Genomic DNA, 22,074 nt, shown 5'->3' with positions numbered 1-22,074 from the left:
AGAGAGGTATGATCTTTTAGAATGGATATTGATTCACACAAAGCTACACAAAATGGACCTTTGAATGCCTTATTGTGGGATATATGTGGTGTAAAGAGTGTGAGGAAGCACAATGAGATGGAATAGCATGCATTCTAGCATGATTGGGTAGTAAGGGGTATGCACTCAAAATTTTATAAACTTTAATAAGTTCTATGCATCATGATTTCCTAGGGATTGACATGTTTTCTTTGTATTAAATATTTTGGAGTTCTTAAGTGCTTGAAATTTCATGCCATATTTTAGTTGCATGAAGACCCATTTGGATGTGATGATGATTGGAGGAGAGGTCACAGCCATTGGTTATAGGGATAGGAGGTGAAAATCATTAATTGCACATATTAGAGGTGAATGTACACACAAAATAGGAGATTGAGCTTGTTGGGTGTTGTTTTCTCTTAATGCAGCTTACAAAGATCCATAACAAGTGACAAAGTTGATGAGACACTCATAGTAGTGAGTCATGTGATTGGTAGCCCCCATATCCTAAATCATATCTCTTGTTGAAGATTGGGCATGTTCAAGAAGGTTGCAAAGATCTAAAGTGGAGTTAGATCCCCTTCATAAGCCTTAACGATGGTCATTGGGCTTGGTCTCTACCACCAAAATATTTTCAAGGGTTGGAGCTAGGTCAATGTGCATTCTTGTGGTCACATTAATGTCTCTTGCAGTAAGAGCATATATCATAGGAGTGAGGATTGTTGATGTTGGATGGGAGAGAACAACATTTCTATTGTTGCGATGGATAGGAATTAGGCTTGTTTCAAGGATTTTTTTGAGCTATTGATTTGGAGGAGTTGGCATGAGTAATTGCTACCATTGTATTTTAGCCACCAATTCATAGATAGAATGAGAGGAGTTGCAATACATGCTTATGAAGGCATGCTTATAATATTGTAAGGAGGACACAAGGAGGGTGGTTTAGAGCTTCCTGAGATCTCTCCAAGCTTGCCAATGAATCTTCATGAAGGAAAGATTGCCACTTCTCGAGGAATTATGTTATTAAATGCTCTTCTTACTTAGAGTAGAATGAAAATTTTTCAAAGTATTGACTTGACTAGTGCATCCTTCCTTTCATAGATATACTGATTTTTTTTTTGAATAAGATAAGTGGTATCCATGGTACATATCATTTTGCATATTGTGATAATTGCAATGAAGAATGATCTCCATTAAGATAGGTGTATCCTTTTGTTTACATATGGGGAAACCTAGGTTAGTCTCTTATGGTGAGTCTTTCTCCACACCATGAACAATGGATCATAATTTTACTATGTGGTGAGATGAAGCTACACATACAAGCTCTACCTTTAATATTTTGTGCACATCTTCTCCATTTTATACAAGTGAGAAAAGAGCAAGGAGGATTGAATAGAAGCTAAGACTTGTTGAGAAATAATTGAAGATAGTCTCTAAATCACTACTACCTTTTCTTGAAAAAAGAGAGAGATAGAAGAAAAGCATGTGAGCTAGTGTAGGATATTGATATTCTTTGATACCATGTAAGAAAATAGAGAACAAGAGAGGTTAGAGTGCAATAGAAAGAAGAAAACTTGATTTCATTGCATTCACAAGTATGGTATATATACAGAGTATCAATGTGATATGTGGATGGTAGGTGGCATAAAGTTCCCACTTGTTAGGTGATAGAAAAGTGGATAAGAAATAAGGATCTTCATAAATGTGGAGGTGAAAAAGAAGAAGTAGATGGATAAAGTTTAGTGAAATTTTGAGGCTTATACATGAGAATATTAAATATTTCTCTGATAGCTCCATCCTCTTCCTCCTCATGTTCATCTTTTTTTGTATCTTCTTCTTGTAATCCATTTGATTCTTGCATCTTGACTTCTACACTGTAAAGGAATGGGATAATAGTGATGACAATTTGCAATGCAAAATAGCGGTCTTACTATTCGCGTCGTTATTAGTGTCACTATTAGCATCATAAATTCTTATTTGTTACACTAATAGAGTAAAATAGCGATGTTATTAGTGATACTTAGTGATGCTTATAGCAACGCTGTTTTGAGAAAAAAGCATCGAAAACCCGAGTGCAACATTTTTTGCAAACATTTTCAAGAGAGAGCGAGAGAGATTACCACGTTGAGAGAGAGAGAGAGAGAGAGAGAGAGGAGAGGGGGAGAGAGAGAGAGAGAGAGAGAGAGAGAGAGCTCCACACAGCCATCATCACCACCGCCATCATATACAAAAAAGAGGGAGAAGTGCACAAGGAAGAAAGAAGGAAAGCCATGAAAAAGAGGTAGAAAAGAATTCGCCTTCGGGCCTTTGAGGTAGGTACATTATCTCTTCTTCCTTTGTTTTTGTGTTTTTTTCTTCTTTTTTTCTTTGTAATGAAATGCATTGAAAGAGAGGGAGAAACAGAGAAAGGGATGGAGGGAGAAGAAGGAAGGGAGAGAATAGAATGCATGAGAGAGAAGATGAGGGGGGAGAGAAACAAAGAGAGAGGCAACAAAGAAAGAGAAAGACAGGGGGAGAGAGGAGGTAGAAAAGAAGGGTGAGAGAGAGGGGGGAAAGAGATGGAAGGAGAGAGAAAAAGAGAGATAGATAGAATAAGAAATAGAGGATGAGAGAGATATGGGAAAATAATGAGAGAATTAGAGATAATGGAAAGATAAAAAAATAAAAGGGGAGGAGGAAGAGAAATACAAAGAGAGGTGGGGAGAGAGGGTCTTTCAATATCCTTGCTTCTTAAGTTTTTAATTTTCTATCTTTGATTTTGATTATAAGGAGATGCGTTGAGTAAGAGTGGGGAGGGAAGGAGAGAGAGAAATAGAGAGAAGTAGGGAGGAAAAGGAAGAGAGTGAAGAAGTGAGAGTGGGAAGGGAAGGTGGAGGGAGAGAAAGAAACAATGAGAGAGAGAGAGGGGGGAGAAACAAAGAAAGATGAAGCCTTAGGGAGGCAAATAAAGAAAGGGATAGAGAGAGAGAGAAAGAGAGGTAGGGAGAGAAATAGAGAGGGGGATAGATAAAGATAGAGAGATAGGGAGAAGGACGGTCGTGTGAGTTGACAATGATGGGGTCTCAGAGGAATTGGTCTTGGGAAGAAATTGATCAACTAGTTAAGGTGGTGGAGGTTGGGAGCACATTGCATGGATGATGGGGCCTCCAAAGTTGGGGGTTGGAGCCTTTATTTGTACTTGAAAAGAAAAGAAGGTGCACTACCTAGGGGTGTGTCTATATTGCCCTGTGGTGCATTGTCCTTATGCTAGTGGGGCTTGGAGTTGGGTCAAGAGCCATAGGTAAGCTTGGGTGTTGTCTACACTTGAGGACCTGGTTTGTGCAAAAGTGGGGTGCAGTGTGTGTAGCTTAGGGTGACATATCTAAGACAAGTGTTACCTCCCTAGGTATGTCATGCCCTTGATGTGCCCTAAGTGTGAAGTGGGAAATCAAAATGAGGGTAGTGGGTTAAGGATGGAGCCAACCAATTGAAGTTACTAGATGCACCTAACTTGAGAACCCCCTAGGTGTAGTGACTATGGCCTATGTGGGGTAAGCTGTGATTCGATGTGATTTCTTCTCTTTTCTTCTTTGCTTTCTTCTTTCCTTCTCTTTCTCATTCATTTTTTTTTCTTTTTTTCTTGTTCTTGTTCTTATTTTTTTTGGATTACATAGGCATGACGATAGCTAAGCTTTGTTGTCCAATGGGGTGGAGAAGCGGGCCTAAGATACTTATTTAGGAATTGCCAACTTTGTAAGTATCCTTTGAGATTTAGGTGGACTTGTAGAGTGGTGGTAGAGAGAAATGGATGATTGCATTGCATAAAGTAGCTATCATTCATATCTTCTAGAAGGGATAAACAAAAATGAAGGGAGAAGAGCAGCATGCATTATTAGTTGAGTCATGGCACAACTATCTATGGCATTGGGATCAATGTAAAAGGGCGAGAGGTTGCATTCTTGTGGAGTGGGATTTTGCCTAAGTGGTATTCTAAGTAGCCTAAGGTAATTGCAGGTAGTACTAATGAATGCAGGGTCGAGGCATGAGAAGAATTCATCTACAAAACTGACTATAGAGTCACCCAGATTTTTTGGGGTGAAGATAAGGGCCTCCTTTGACGTAGTACAGTTCATATTGTAGATTATCCAGACGTCGTACATTGAGGTCGAAAGGGGTATGAGATGAATGTTAGGTTGTTGCATTTGAATGGGAGGGTGCTACAAAAACCCATCCAAGTGTCCATATTTATGTCACAGAGGCACCTTCTCCATGTAGTATCTCGAAGCTTGAGCCAGCCTTATCTCCTTTTTAGGCTTCTTGTTGGACTCCTTCTACAAACCCAATTGCATCTATTTCCTATGGGGTCAGACCTGCCAACAGTAGGTGTCTTTGTTACTATTGACTCCCACAGGTGTGGTAGAATCTCCAAGCCTTCTCGCAAGGCCTTGTGTGCAAGCTATAGCTTTTTCTTTAATGTTTTCAACGGCCTCCCTTTTCTTCGTGGCTTTAGTGATCTTTTCCATTTCAGCCTGCAAATCCTCATAGAGCCCTACAATCTCTTCATTGTGTCTTCATAGGTGCTTTATGGCTTTGTTTTCTTCATCCAATCTTGCCCGCCGTTTGGCTTCTACTTCGTCTTTAGCCTACAACTCTTCTTTGAGCTCACTGATCTCCCTTTGGGCCATGGCTATTTGGTGGGTTTTCTCCAATAGAAATGTAGCCATGGCCTCCTTTTCTACTTCTAGCTCTGCCACTACAATTTTTTTCTCTTCATTGGCTTTCTCTAGTTGAGAGAGAAGCTCCTTGATGTATTCATCATACTCTGCAGGCAGCCTCTCTGTTGTGGGGACGGAGGTTGTGGAGGTTGCCACCTTTTGCCTCTTTAGGTCTTGTCTAGACTCAAAGATCTTTTGGTTCTTGCCATAGGGGTCCCTTCTCGTGCTCCTTGGCTCATTTCCTTGTTCACAAAGTATTGGACCTAGGCCATTAGGTTGTTGGCATCCATGTGGGTCATAGAACTAGGCATGGATATGGTGGTGGTAGTTGTAGGCGCCATGATAGTAGGAATGGGGGTGATTGGGGCCTTGCCCTTGTCTTCTTGCACGACAGGTGGCATGAGTTCCGACATGTGGATACTTGAGCTCGGCCCTTCATCTCTAAGCCGATTCATGGGCTCGGGATAGTCCTACTTAGATTGCTGCTCAATAGACTTGCGGATTGCAAGGGCTATGTCTTCCTCCTTCTTTCTTCTCAACTCCTCCTCCTCCTCTTCCTAGTTTCTCTTTAGACAGTCAAAGTTAACAGATACTGCCTCTCCCTATAGGCTTTTAACCTGAAGCATTAGGTTTTTTTCCTGAATTAGTTCCTTGAGCAAAGAAGTACAAACAGTGCACCTAAGTGTACAATCACGAGCATTCCAATGGTCATTTGTACGGCCAACTGCTAAGGTGTGATTCCTTCTTCCCGAATACTTTCAGCATTCGATCCGGGATCAATGGCAACTTGGCAAGACCCCAAGAGTTTCGTAAGCTGAGTTGCTTGTTTACCCTTTTTCCTTGGGTTAGGTTTTATACCCTTTTGACCCAAATTATCACTACTTTAGGTTTCCTTATATTATGGTCAATAAATCCTGGACAACCCCATCGCCCTAACTTTGTTTTTCAATTTCTTTCTTGGCAATTCATAACTACCCTAGCTTGCCAAGTTAATCTCTAAGGAAGAGTGTTGTAATAGGACGAATACTCAATTCCTGGGAAATTTGGCTTGTAATTAGAACTCGCCAAACTTGGTCTAAGGTGTAGCAGTACTTAGTTTATGATTTAGATATAAGAGCATATGATTTGCAGCTTGTAGCACGAGATAAGTGTCAGTATCTGACTTGTGGGATTATATCTTTCTTCGTACGGTATTTTTGGATCAAGAATACATTTGATCAAGATAAGGGCTTGGGAGTCCTCTTGACCCAATCCAAACCCTAACCCTACTAGGCCGATAAACATGTTGGCCCTAGGGTCCCTAAATTCCTTACGGAGGTCTAGCATTTGGTCTTCTAATCCTTAGGGTGAGAACCCTAGATCATTCTTGCATGGGCGATTATATAATCCTAACATTTCAAGAATGTGGGTAGGACCTTTGAGATCGGAAATATTAAATCGGCATCCCAAGTGCGATACTAGGCAGAATTTTAACATAACTTAACCTAATCCAGCACATTGAGGTGTTCATCGTATGCCAACTATTCAAGCCTTTATGAATCTCATGTGAGTTACACAATTACATACGATTTACCTTATTGATCTAATTATCTTATGATTAGAGGTGATCTTTCCCTTAGAGATGCAAACACTTTCTCTAAAAGATGTAAATAACTGCAAGATGTATGAGATGTATCATTTCATGCAAATATGCAATTTCAAGACCATAGACCTTTTGCCTTTATGCAACAATAATATCTATAGTGATCTTTCTTTTCCTTGCCCTATGCGATATTAATTGACATTGAGAGTTATTCTTATAATCTTATAAACCCTACGTTTTATGCATCAAATTCAAGCTTTAGTATTTTAATGAAGATGCATCCTTTTCCAAATTCAAACTTTGATAAAAGAACTCCATGCATGGTTGTATCATTATTTCATGATCAGATGCCATGAATCCATCATTGATTTCATCCTTCCTTTATCGCTTAACCCAACCTAGAATGTAACTATCATCGCATGCGATTTGCAAAGTTCATAAATCTTTTCCATACATTGCAACTATTCAGACATCATTTAATGACCGTCTACAATTATCTTATACACGAGTCACAACTAGGAATTTATTATGTAAGTGCATTATGTGTTATATGCCCTGTCCTTTGCGTGATGCAACAAGGACGCCTTTGCACAATTCCATCTTTTAACTTATGCATCATATGTTCAAAAATGCAAGTATCCTTGACCATGGAAGTGCAAGCCAATGCAAGTACTCGTCATGAAACTAAACTTTGTAAATCGAACAAGTATATAAAATTTCCAATGCATTTAAGTTTCCTATGTGAATTAAAGCATGCTTTATGCAACCTTTCCATGCGGCAATATTATTCAGAACCTGGGCATTCAATATCGGGGCGTTGTCCACTCTCGTACTTTGGGTGGAAGCTCCCGCGTGTGCTCCTCTCGACTTTTGCTTAGGAGCCATTGATGAGGTAAACTTCGACTCAGTGAACTCTCCCTTGGCTTTCTTATGCGTTTTAAAGTCACTATTGCCTAAGATTTCCTTCCCTGCACAGGAAATGGTCCTAGCAAGACATGGTCTAAAAAGAAACTGGGAGACACGGGTGAACTTGGCCTAGGGAAGCTTCAATAGAAGCTTCTCAAGATTCTAGAAGAAACAGGGAGATGACGTGTGTTGGTGAGGATGATGAAGATGACGATGAGGGTGATGATGATGACGATGATGATGATGATGATGATGATGATGATGATGATGATGATAATGATGATGGTGAAGACGTTGATGGCAGAAACAGCCTGGCAGCGTAGGCAGTGGGGTGGCGGTAGCAGGACAACAATGGGCAGCTCCACGATGCCCCTCCCAAGCTTGGGAGGGGGGCTTATATGGGGTGAAGGGGGGGAGGCCACACAAGTGGGAGGTTGCATGCCCTCCTCCCATGCCCCTCCACACTCCAATACATACTTCCTCTCTCTCTCTCCCCACCATGCAATGGGTGAAGGAGAGGGAGTTATTGAAAAAAATTGCAAATATTTTATTATCATTTTTCCTGTAGGGGGTGTTCCCACGGTGGACTACGGTTTTGAGCGACGGTTTTCTATGCACAAACGCGGGGGTGGGTATTTGTTAGTACACGAGGATGGAGCACTTAGCCCAAAATTTTTTTGTTGTGGGAGGTTACTTTGAATCACTTTTGCACGAGATCTAGGGTCTTTAATATTTCGTTGTAGAAATATTACACCTTAGGACTGACAATGTGGGAAAATATGTGTCACGTGATTTTGAGCAACTATGTGACGAGAGGGGTATTAATCCATCAGTTGACTGCCCCCTATACCCCACCCTAGAATGGTTTGGGTGAGTAGATGAATAGAACCGTCCAAGAGTGTGTAGGCAGTATGCTTAGCCATGTAGGCTTACCACAGAGCTTTTGGGCTAAGGTAGTCAGTACAGCTGTGCATGTCATAAATAGATCACCTTCTAGTGGTTTGGATTTCCACATTGCATTCTGCCATGTACCCAAAGACAAGCATACTAAGTTGGATCCTAAGAGTTTTAAATTCATTTTCCTTGGCTATGGGGATGCAAGCGAGATGGGTTACCGCCTTTGGGATCTGCAAGCGCAGAAAGTCATCTGCAACCATGATATAGTCTTCCATGAAGACAAGATGCATAGGCACCCTGAGAAGGTGGTAAAGATACGCAGGGTTATATTCTAGGAGGAGCCACGTGCTCCTGCACAGCTAGTTGGAAAACCTGCAGACAACAACAGTTGGTACACATGGCCAAGGTGTTGGACTGCCACAGAGCCTGCCGTGAGATGGTCTACTAGAGATAGACGCCCCCTGATAGATTTGAGTCCTCGATGCATTATGTCTTGGTTACATATGTAGGAGAGCCTCTCACCTATGATGAGGCTACGTGCAGGGGTGTTAGTCACTCTTAGGAGAGGGCTATGTAGCCTGAGATAGACTCCTTACACAAGAATATGACTTGGGATTTGGTTACCTTGCTTCATGGCAAGAAGACTTTACCATGAAAATCGGTGTACAAGCTGAAAAGTACCCCTAGAAACCTCAAGCCACGCTAAGGGTTTTAAATAGGAGCATGGAGTTGACTTTGATGAATTCTTTTCTCTTGTGATCAAGATGACCACCCTACACTTGGTTTTGGCCTTAGTCGAGCAGCTACACTGAAGTAGCTAAGAGTTCAAATAGATGACTGAGACATGAATCACCAATTGTTGTGGCATTGCTAAGTTTATATATGATGGACCGAAAACATTGAGAATTGGGTAGTCGAAAGAAAAAATTAGCAAAAATCTCTCTCTCTCTCTCTCTCTCTCACTCACACACACACACACACACTCTCTCTCTCTCTCTCTCTCTCTCATTCTCACTCTCACTCTCTCTCCTCTTCCTTCTTGATTATCTTGCTTACAACCGACTTGTTTGCAGAAGGGGGCTCCTGTTTAGGAGGCTCTATGTTCTCAGCATCCTTTTTCAGCTTTACATGCTTTGGAGGCATAGGATCCTTCTTAACAGATGATTCCAATTCTTTCTTCATGTGGTTTCCTTTCTTCACGTCCTTGTTGGACTTCAAGGCATTGGTTCCTTTCGGCAATGATAGTGCACGAGACCTTTGCTGAGACTAGCCAACGTTGTGCTCTCACTTCACCTTCACCTTCTATTGAACTCCGAGATCTCTCTCACTCTTAATCTTGAGCTTTGTGGCAAATGCACACACCTAGTTTTTGGTGCTTTATCAACCTTAGCCCAATGGGATCTTTTCATTTTTGTCCCCCTTCTTTGGCCCCTTAGGCCTTTGGTTATGGTTTTCTTCTAAGAAAAAAATATATCTTTTAGGCATGGCAGCACACAAGAGTCCCAATGAGAAAAGGGACAAGCATAGGCCTAAAATATCTTTTGAAACCAAGGGTTAGTCAATAATTTTGTTAACTTTTCTAATCTCACAATGTGCAGGCCTTCAGGTACAATAATAATATTGACAAGGTATAAGATGATGTTCAAGCATTGGAGACACCAATCTCCTCTTTCTATATGTAGAATGTGGAGGTCTTTGGGAAGTGATATATGTAAACTTGATAACAACATCTCAAGGATGGATAGATCTTCAAGATTATGCATGGGGTGATGTTTGATAATTGCCATGGATAATGCCTTAATCCTGATGGTTGCATATACATGATGGCTCATTGGACCTTATTGGGGTACAAGCACTTAGGTGGCATCCTCTCAAAGTGATTGGATAATTTTTTTATGGAGGACTTGGGTAGTAAGTATTTAATCCATTTCTTGAAGTCTAAGATTTGTTATATTAAATTAAATGTGAAAAATCAAATTAGAAAAATACATGTCGTATTTTCACCTTATGTTTTCAATTTTTAGCTTAGTTGCAGTGCATTTTGGGATTGCTTTATGGTCGTGATTTTCTCTCCATCCATTGATTTTCATGTGCTCATTTAGGTTAAGGAGCATTCACATACCCTATAGGTATCAAATACTTTTTTCTTTCTTCTCATATAACACAAAGCACATTTAATTGCTAAAATGAGCTTGATCATCACTTTTTTCACGTGCATCCATCCTTAATACACACTATTTAAATCAAATATAATAAAAAACCATTCATATTTCATATGCTTTATGTGCTAAACATACACGTTATAATTTGTAATAAAATGAACCAAATGTTACTCTTGCACATGTTGGTAGAAAAGCACTCCACATGCAATAATTTGAACAAATGAATATACATTTAAAGACCCTTAGAGTCGGGTTCAAAGTTCAGGGTTCGTTTAATGCACAGTGAACGCGTAATAGTTTTCTTTAATGGTTAAAAGAAACCGTTGTTTTCTCTTTTTAAGGTTGATCACCTAATAAAACAATTCACTCATCACTAATAATTTGTAAAATTTAGCTCACATTAAATTTGAAACTATCTACATTGCACATTTGTTATCTCATCAATGAATGTGCTATGTGGATATGAGGGTGACGTAGTCTATTAATCAATCCTTGTTGTCAGGTATAGCTCGGGCTTGGTTCTGTAGTGTTAGTGTGGTGAAGTTTAATATATTTCTAGTTTTTTGATAGTTACGATGTAGTCAAAGGTACGATGTGTATATACTTTTTATTTTCTTGTTTAACATGGGGATTAGGATGCATGTATATTTGCATCTCACGAAGCTATTATTCGCATGTGTGTGGGTAGCTCATGCTAAATTTCTTCTAGGATGTGGTTTTGCTGGAAGTGCACATGTGGACAAGGCCATCTTTGTTTTAGTTTCTTTGAAATTAAATTAGTCTATGTTCTTCTCAGATTTGTTGTGTATTCTCTGTTCCTTGCTCGGATTCTGTCCACTATGCCTTGTAATTTCTACACATATATCCTTACTACCTAATCATGATCCATGCCATTCTGCTTCCTTATGTTCTTATGATCACATATATTGTATCCCATAACAAGACAACCTCTTATTGATCAATGAGAAAGTTTAACTCAAAAGAGAAAAGATATTATTAATGGTATGAGAAATTCTTCTACAAGTAACAAAACAAGTATTTGTGAAAATTGACAATGAAATTGTAATATTTATACAAGAGATTGGCTATATGGGAGATCATTACTAAGATCAAATGACAAACTATCACTACAACAAAAAGCCTCCATAGATGCGCTTGTAGACATAATATTTGAATTGTGTTTAAAAATTTCGAGCATTTTCATTACGACGTCTACTAGTGCATCTAAAATTTTGCATCTACAAGTACGCCTATAGTGAAAACTACATGCGCATATAGACACAAAAACAAACACAAATATAGACGTGCCTATTGACGCGCTCTGTAAATATATATTCATATTTATAAAAAAGTAGATATATTTATATTCTATGTCTATAGGGGCATGTAACTACGCATCTAAAAAGGCGTGTGCTCTGTAAATTTTTTATGATTATAGATGCGCATTTTTCCTGCAATTTAGACATGCAGATAGACGCACAAAACAAAGGTATGAAGAAGAAAACCAGAGACATGCTCTTTGGTTTTTTCCCCCCATCAAATTGTATGCTTAGGGAAAATAGAGAAAGATTATTATACTGAAAGCAAAAGAATATGGAGAGCCAAAGTCCATATATTGATAATAACACATGATGAGCGTACTGTGCTAAAACGTTTTGTACATATTTCGAAGATTTTTGTACTGAAAACAAAACAATGTAGAATACAAAATTTCATATATAAAGATGAAACGTTTTTACATGACAAGTTCTAGTGCTTGTGACCTCAAGCATGGTCATGGTCGCAAGCACTAGCTGAAAGTAATTCATATCAAAAATGAAAAATACAAGGCCAAGGGGAGGCATGCATACACGGGGCTCCTCTATATCTCTTCAGAAGAGGCATCATCATTGCTACCACCACCGTTGTCGGTGCTGGTGCTGCTACCGCCACCGCTACTACTAGTCTTCCCTTCTCTATCCTCGATTACATCAGGGTTCACCTACACAAAGAATTAAGGTATATAAATACCATTACAAACATTAAGGTATATAAAACATATCTCTTCTGGTTGTGGAATCCTTATGGCATGATTATATTGCTCCTCCATGATCAGTCCCTCCTCGTAGAAATGCTGCCGTGGACGCCCGGTTATGACCTCGATGGTAGCCTACCTCTCTAGGAGTAGCCATCCTACCAATGATATGATACTACAAAACAATTTTAACATACAATGTATTAAAACACACTACATAATGAATTGAAACAAATTACAAAATTTAATTTTTTTTAAAAAAATCAAATAATACTTACAAACTCAACCTCCCATGACTCCCTGCCACCCGATCCATAATACGACGATCCCATGGTTTCCATCTAGATACGTCGCGTCTCTGCATACTGGTAACTTATCCTTTTCTCTGCTGCTCTCTTCTTGGCCTTTTTCCACTCCCTGTAGTGGCAATTGGGTGCTTGGCCATATCCATGGCACCCTTGCTCTTGTCTCCGCAGTGACTCCTTGGCACGCGTCATAAGGTGAGACCTCTTCTTATGAAGCGTGTCTCTCACCTTTGACCATCCCCAATCATCTGAGAATCGTGAATTCTCGTGATTAGGGTACCTTCTATGTACTGCCCGCAGCACCTCTTGCCACAAACCACTTTTTTGGTACTTGAAGGAAATTATACAATCTTTGTATGTAGCATGCATGACACTCCTCAAGTAGGCTATCACTTCCCTCCCCTGAGGGTTATGCAAGATACCACCAACATTTGTAACAGAGTAGTACATTTGTGGAGGCTCACCTCTCTCATTTTCTGGTGAGGGTGATCGAGAGCCACCTCCTAGGCAACCCCCACAAAGCCCTCAACCTCCTTGTCCTCCTGCACCACTCTCCCTCCTCCCTCGACAGGCACTACCCTCTGTTACAACTATATATATCATCTCTCACTTGACTTGGGTCTCACCTATATATACTAACTCTACATCAATATGAATCATTCTTTGGGAGCATGTCTTGTGTATCTCTCTCGTACTCTCTCTCTCTCTCTCAACATGGTATTAGAGCTATGGATGCGTAGCAACAACAAGGAAGATAAGTTGTTTCATTGTTTATACTTGATTGAATTCTTTGCACAAGTGATGATTTGATACATGAACTTATTCAAATTAGAAGTATTAGTTAATTTTGTCTTTAAAAACAAAACCAGATCCAAGTGCGTAGCTCTCGTCGTGCTCTCGAATCCTCTCAAAACCGCTTGTCAATCGGAGTTTTGGATGAAAAGTTATGACAGTTCAGGATTCAAGACAGCAATTCTGCTCAAATCTGCGAAAACTGTATTTCTAATTACAGTTCGTTAATCCCCAATTACAGTTTATTAATCGCTCATCTTCGTTAATGATGTTGATTACGACAAGCAAACATCTTGCTATTTTTAGCGATGTTTTATTATCGTTCACGTCCTTTGCTCGACCGAAATAGCACTTTTCTTATATGCGTCATCTCGTCTTGCACGTTACGCCTCTCTATTTCAGGATTTCTTTTTAGTCACTCAATACTTTTCCTCGTTCTTACGTGCATATCCCTATTTTGATTGTCATGCGTCTCAACTATGCTCGTTTTGATCATGGTTTCCAGATTCTGCGATCTCATCTTATTTGTTTTCTCTCGACATACAGGTATGGCCAATTGCGTAATTGTTAACGAATATCCGTCTGGCCAACGTTCGGTTCTCTTCTTCCAAGGACAAGGCTTTCCTGGGTGGAAAGCAAAGATGATGCTAATTCTTGAAGGTGACGAATTATTTGATATTGTTTTGGGCGACCTGTCTTGCCTAGTTCAACCTATTGATGCGATGAATAACAATTCTGTGATTATTGATGGTCCATTATTTGAACAATGGAAAATTGATCATACTGATTGGATTCGTCGTGACAAAGCGGCTCGTCATTATATATTGTTTGCACTTCTTGACTCACTTATGTTGGATGTCTTTCATCTGGAAACCTCTTATGCTATTTGGGAGTATCTTATCTCAACGTTTGAGAAAAAATCGGTCACCGAAATTTTATATCTCCAAACTTGTTTGAAGAATCTTCAATATAAGGTTGGTACCTCTATGAACTCTCATATCGAGGCTTTTAAAGACATTATCAATCAGCTTGGTGCTGCCGGCGCTCCTGTTGCTAAAAATCAGATTGTTACTCAACTTCTTCATATCATCAAAGATCCTTTATATGACAATATCATCACTATTTTTTCTAATAAGGATGATATCCATTTTGACAAAGCATGTATATCTCTTATTGAATATTCTCAATGTCATGAGCATCATTTGGAAAAATCTGATGTTGTTTTGGTCACTCGGGAACAAAGGGATTTTGATGCTGCTTTTGTTGCTCGCAAGCGTCCTGCTTCACGTTTTCAGCAGGTGGACGCCCTAATCCAGGTAGTAAATCTTCTCGTCTTACTTATCCTAACAAACATTGTTCTTAATGTGATAAGAAAGGTCATGTGGCTTCTGATTGCTGGGCACGTCAATATGATGAGAAGCATGGAGTTACTACAAAGCAACCTCGCTTGTCCAAAAGTTTTCCTCCTTGTGATTATTGTGCACATACAGATCATCCATCTCGTCGTTGTTATAAACACAGATATGATGAAGAACGTTCTCGAGCTTATATTGTTCAACAAACTATAACTGATGATGATCATACTCATCAGGAGCTTAATTTCATCCATTATGATATCTCTCCAGAAAAGGTACTTCATGTTCATGATGGTTCTCTATTCATCGTTGATTCAGGTGCCACTGGAAACATGACATACCAATCGCAGTGGCTTCACAATTATCATTCTCTTCCTATCAAGAAGTTTGTTTACCTTGCGGATGATACGACTTGTCAAGTCAAAGGAGTGGGTGATTTATATCTGGGCACTGTTTCATCCACTAGAATATTAAGAGGAGTTCTTCATGTTCCAGATTTGCAAAGAAATCTTCTTTCTGTTGCTCATCTAGTTGATCTTGGTTTGTTTGTTGGCTTTGATCATAATCAATGTCGTATAGAGAAAGACGGGCATACTATAGCAGTGGCTCCTCGACATGGTAATCTATTTGAGCTATCATTGAATGATACAGTTGCAAATGTTGTTACTGCCCCTGGAGATGCAGATTGCAAATTATGGCATCAACAATTTGCACACTCCGATTTTGGCAAAATTCTTGATCTTCATCGTCATGGTCTTGTGCAAGGTATGGATCTTAAATCTCATCCACATATGGGAATATGTGAGTACTGTGCACTTGGAAAACACCATCGTTCGCATTTCCACACTTCTACTTCATCACATTCTTGTGCTCTCTTGGATTTGGTTCATACCGATATTTGCGGTCCTTTTCCTGCCTCAAAGTCTCAATATCGATATTTTATCACTTTCATTGATGATTTCTCACGGTACACACATGTCTATATTCTTCGACATAAGTCTGAGGCTTTATCTATATTTAAACAATACAAGATAAGTGTGGAGCTTCAAACTGGATTCTCTATAAAGACGCTTCGCAGTGACAACGGCGGTGAATATGTATCCAATATATTTGATGACTTCTATAAGGATCAAGGTATTCATCATGAGTTTACAGTTCCTTATTCTCCTCAGCAAAATGGTGTTGCTGAGCGCAAAAATCGCACGATTCTTAATGCTATACGTTGCATGCTTATACACTCTGGTTTGTCTCGAAAGTTTTGGACTGAAGCACTTCTAACAGCTGTTTTTATTCAAAATCATCTTCCAACTACTGCACCTGCTGGTAAAATTCCTTTAACAATTTGGACAGGGAAGACACATTCAGTCTCTCACTTTCGCACATTTGGCTGCATTGCTTATATTCATGTGCCCAAGGACACTCGACATAAGTTGGATCCTCCAGGTTTGAAGGTTATTTTTCTTGGTTATTCAGATCATTTCAAAGGTTACAAATTTTATGATCCTTCTTCTCAAAAGGTTATCATTAGTCGTGATGCTATATTTGATGAGAAGACTATGGGTGGCACATGGTCGTCAGATGTTTCAGATGATACACAATCTTTGCTTAGTGCATTTCCTTACTTGCTTTGTGATTCTACTAATTCTGATGATCATAAACCTCCTTCACCTCCAAAGAAGATTGATGAAAATTTGGAGATCTATGTTGATCTTCCTATTGAGATAGAGCATGGATTCTATTCTATTGAATATGATGTCTTTGATGATGCTATGTCTGTCCAAGAGGATCCAATATCGTATATGGAAGCTATCAATTCGTCTCAAAGGGATCAATGGCAAGAAGCTATGCAAGCTGAGTACGATTCTTTAATCTCCAAAGGGACATGGATTCTTACTGAACTCCCCCCAAATCGTGTTCCTATCAAATGTAAATGGGTTTATAAAACCAAGACCAAAGCTGATGGCTCGTTTGATAAGTTCAAAGCACGACTTGTTGCAAAAGGTTACTCATAGATTGCAGGAGTAGATTATCAAGAAACATTTTCTCCCGTTGTGCGCTCCACAACTGTTCGTATGATTTTGGCTTTTGCAACACTATTTGATCTAGAAATTCACCAAATGGATGTTAAAACGGCTTTTCTCAATGGAGATCTTGAAGAAGAAATCTATATGGAGCAACCTGAAGGTTTTATGATTGCAGGAAAAGAGCATCTTGTATGTCAGCTTCATCGTGCCTTATATGGATTGAAGCAAGCCTCTCGTGCTTGGTATATTAAGATTGATCAGTTCCTTACATCTAAAGGTTTTGTTGCATGTTTTGCTGACCCAAATCTTTACATAAAAAGGGAGGACAAATATTTTATTATTCTTGCTCTATATGTTGATGATACTATTCTTGTGTCAAATAATATTGCTTTCTTGGATGCTATGAAGAAGCTTTTATCGACTGCATTTGAAATGGTGGATCTTGGTGAGATACATTCTTGTTTGGGTATTCAAGTTCAACGACACCGAAAACAAGGCATTCTTCTTCTTCGCCAGACAAAGTTTATTAATGATATTGTTAAGAAGTTTGGGTTGACAAATGCGCACTCTGCTAACACTCCCATTCTTTCAAGCTCTACCAAGGGTACATCTACAACAGGTAATGAAGAATCAACCATTCATCAACCTTTTGCTAATCTTGTTGGTTGTCTTCAATTTATTGGTTTAAACACAAGACCAGATATTTTATTTGCAGCTAACTTTTTGGGACAGTATCTTTCTTCTCCTTCCACTATTCATTGGAGTACTGCAAAATGTATTCTTAAGTACCTCAAGGGTACTAAGGAATTTGGTCTTATTTATCATCGTCGAGAGGATTCTTCTTTATCTTCTTCAACTTCTCTTGACCTATTTGAATATACAGACACTGATTGGGCAAGTTCATAGTTATCCATGCGATCTACAAGTGGGAATTGTTTCTTTATAAATGGATGTTTGGTTTCTTGGTCCAGCAAGAAACAACGATGTGTTGCGGTTTCTACAACTGAAGCCGAATATGTTGCTGTATCATTAGCAGCTCGCGAGCTAGTTTGGCTTCGACAACTGCTTGCAGATTTGGGACATCCTTCATCATCTAGTACACCTCTTCGATGCGATAACCAAAGTGCTATTAGTCTTACCAAAGACTATATACAACATAGTAAATCAAAGCATATTGCTATTCATTATCATTATGTTCAACATGAAGTCAAGAAAGGTTCCATTATGGTGGAGCATTGTCCCAGTGATCAAATGGTTGCAGACATCTTCACAAAATCTCTTAGTGAAGCTTGCTTTAGCTCATTAAGACATGAACTTGGTATTGTTCCAAGTTCTTGTCTCACTGATTGAGGCATGTATCATTGTATTCAAGAAAGCTTTATAGTAAATCATTTTTTTATCGTAGGTATGTGTAGGGGCTCGGGTTTTTCCCTTGTTCTCCCCAAGGGTTTTTTCACTCGCAGACAGAGACCTTTGTTTGAGTGGGGATGTTACAACTATATATATCATCTCTCACTTGACTTGGGTCTCACCTATATATACTAACTCTACATCAATATGAATCATTCTTTGGGAGATGTCTTGTGTATCTCTCTCGTACTCTCTCTCTCTCTCAACACCCTCTACCTCACTCGATGCACATGCTTCGACCGATCCATGTATTTTAGCTGATCCAAGTGCATCAGCTGATCTGTGTGTATGCATAGTGTGTGGAGTACCTGTTAGTAGAGGTGTACCAAGGTTTGGTGTGCCAAGGTTTGGTATTTGTGTGGCAGTGCTAGGCAAAGATGTGATAGGTGTCCCAGACATGGCACTAAAAATCTCCTCTGCAATGGGAGGGCGACCAAGATAACTAGTCATCTCCCCCATGAATTGCTTCTTGTTCAAAAAACCTCCAAAAAAACTACTAACACCTCTAGAAAACTCTGTTAACGTGTGATTCATGCGTTCCAACTCAGGATCAATACTGGAAGATCTAGGATCATTCCACATCTACACAAGCAAAAATCCATTATTATCCTGCGCAAATAAAACATATTACATGCTACGTCTATACCTGCATCTATACCCGCGTCTGTTAGTATGTCTATATACACGTCTAAAAACGCGTCTAGATTATCAGCTAGATGCGCCTACAGAAGCACAAAGTCGGACCATATTTTCCATAACTGTTATAAAAAATGCAAAAAAAACCTCCATAGATTGTCTGAAGCATGTAAAGAGAGAGAGGAAGAGACAAACAGACAAAGAGAAAGCAAAGAAGATTGAGAGAGAGAAGAAGAACTCACCTTATTTGTTTGTTCCAACGGGTGGCGGCTAGGTTGCAAGCTCCTTGTCCTCCTTCTCCCTTCCCTTCGTAGGTTGCTTGATTTTTCTTCTCTTCCTTACTATTTGGCTCTTGTTCTTGACTCTCTAGCTCTTCCTTTCTCCTCTTTTTACTCTTATTTCCTTCCCTCATTGTCTTCATGAAGTGATAGATAGACATGATTAGTGATGTCGAGCTCGAACTGCACAAAATGTGCAAAAAACGCTAGAAAGCATTAGTTTGAAAAGAAAGCCATAACTTTTTTATTAAAAAAATTATATTCACGTGGCGCATTAGTAATCGTATGTAATTGCGCGTCTATATGCACAAATAAAACATATTACAGATGCTGATAGACACGCAATTACAATTAAACTTATTAAAATGCTAGCTTATGGTTGTTTTTGGATCAACATGGCCTTCCTAGTCTTTCAATATCGAAATGTTTATCTCCATGTTGTAAGTATCAAAATATTTAGGAAATATGACATATATACCAAATGAATTCATATATGTCCTTATGATTCAGATGTAATTATGTCGTCATCTTCTACTAGTATGGAACATGATAAGTCAACAAACAGTACATCCTCCAGTGAGGACGAGACATTGCGTCTTCACAATCGAGACGCTTGGCTACAATGAAAAATCAAATGTATGTGTGATCGTTGTCGAGAATGTTTTTTTCGAGCACGTGGAATCACAATGTTACACCTCAACATGTATAGAGAAAGGGACCAAGAAAAAGACCCAGTAATTTTTACTACTTTACTTGCACAAATATTATGGGTCTATGTTGCGTCTTCACCATTAAACAAAACTTCCTTTTTTTTATTGAGCAAGATGCAGTACCACATCCTTAAATGGTCCCTCTAGGGCGTCGAGAGGCTGCAAAGCGTCGATGCGAGGAGGCAGAGTCCTCAATAAGAGTAGAGATTGATGACGACGATTGCAGCCCTCTTCAAATGCCCCATCAAGTTTTGGAGGAAGAGATTTTGGACAACATGGTGCACGATCTATTTTTCCATGAGGTTCGGGGGGAGGGTGTCACTAGAGAGACAGATGCCCCACTACACATAGCATCGAAAACTCCATTGTACGAAGGTTGCACATACTTCGTTCTACATGCATCTCTCGAGATACTGAACTTACAAACCATTTATGGATGGAGTAATACTAGCTTAAATGCATTATTGAAGTATGTATCATTTGATATAATTAATTCATAAATTCTTCTAGATAATATTTACAGTTTGTTAACTCTATTTGCACAATATATGCAGGTTATTGTCACAAATGCTTCCAAATGAAAATAAATTACCAACAAGAAGGGAGCAAGAAAGGTGTTTCTTGACATCTCTTGGAGGTCTCGATTATGTTAAAATCCATGCATGTGTCAATGATTGCATCTTTTTTCGTGGGGATTATGCATCTGCACAACACTGTCCTATTTGTGGTGAACCAAGATACAACTGGGAGATGAAATCAATGGATGTGCCTCGTAAGGTTTTGCGACATTTTCCTATTATTCCATGTATTCAACTTATGTTTAAGTGTGAATCTATTGTGAGACTCATGTCATGGTATGCTAGTCACCATTCAAGTGATGAAAAGTGGAGAATTTCTTCAGACACACCAACTTGGCAACACGTAGATAATTTGTGGCCTACTTTCAAAGAAGAGTCCAAAAATTTGAGATTTGGTCTAGGATTAGATGGAATAAATCCATTTGGCATCAAAAGCACCTCATATAGTGTATGGCCAATGGTATTAGTAAACTTTAATATCTCTCCATCCATGGCAATAAAAAAACGACATGTAATGTTGTCCCTTTTGATTCCTAGAAAACACAAAGTAAAAGACATGAACGTTTACTTAGAGCCTTTGATCGAGGAGCTAGGAATACTATGGAGAGGTATTGAGGTGCAAGATGTGAGTGCATCATTGTCCTCTAGAGATTTCACTTTAAAGGGCATGCCATTGTGGACCATGCATGACTTTTCAGGCTCTGGAGAGTGTTCACGTAGTTGCATACTCTATTTTATTCATTCTTACTCTTAATCAAATATATGTCATCATTAACTCCCTTATTTCTATAGGTTTAACTACATCAAGATATCATGCATGTCCAATTTGCGGTCCCTCTCTGGTTTCTTCTAGACCGACACGCTTGAAGAAGGTTATCTATGACAATCATCATCGTTTTCTTCCTGTTGACCACCCCAAATATGCACCCCCCACTAATGGAAGAACTCCACAATCTTTGACCATTCAAGATTGGAAGGACACTTGGATACATGCCAATGATCATCCTCAACTCGGCATGAGTCGGTAACTAGTTTACTTCTTTTGTTTGTCTTTAAATTACACTCCATTATGAGAACGAGAAATAATATATTGTTTGTGCCTTGGATTCTCTATATTTTTTCGTCTCCCATATTGGACTGAACTCAAGATCAATCACCTATTGGACCCCATGCATATATTCAAGAATGTTGCCTCTACATTATGGGATCACTTAATTGGGGCTCGTGATTTTGTCAATGTAAGGGAGGATTTACGTAGCATTGGACGTATGAGACGAGCTTGGCTATGCATCGGACCGAGAGGAAAGATCGAGTTACCACGTGCACCTTGGATGTTGTCGAAGACCAAAGAAAAGATGGTGAAGTAGCATATATGTAGCTTTCGAACTTCCATAGGATATATAAGATGCCTCAAGGGAGCCTTCATAAAGAAAAAGAAAAGAGGTGTGGAGCAACTATCCGGTTTGAAGTCTCACGATTGGCACAAAATGATTCAGGTAAAGATTTTTATAGCCATAAATATATTAATTAGTGGAGTAACTATGTAGACTAATTAATAATGTATGAATATTTACATACAGTTCATCCTTCCTACTAGCATATCCCATTGTGTTTCAAAAGATGTACATGATATCATTTACAAGATGGGTGAGCTCGCGAGGTATGTATATATTATACTTATTTTTTAGTTTACATATTACGTACATCACGTAG

Source organism: Lygodium microphyllum, chromosome 18 (genome assembly GCF_053477565.2).
Source record: "Lygodium microphyllum isolate KBCC chromosome 18, Lygodium_microphyllum_v1.1.10, whole genome shotgun sequence".
In the NCBI taxonomy this organism is placed as follows: domain Eukaryota; kingdom Viridiplantae; phylum Streptophyta; class Polypodiopsida; order Schizaeales; family Lygodiaceae; genus Lygodium; species Lygodium microphyllum.
Note: the sequence above shows the minus strand (reverse complement) of the source record.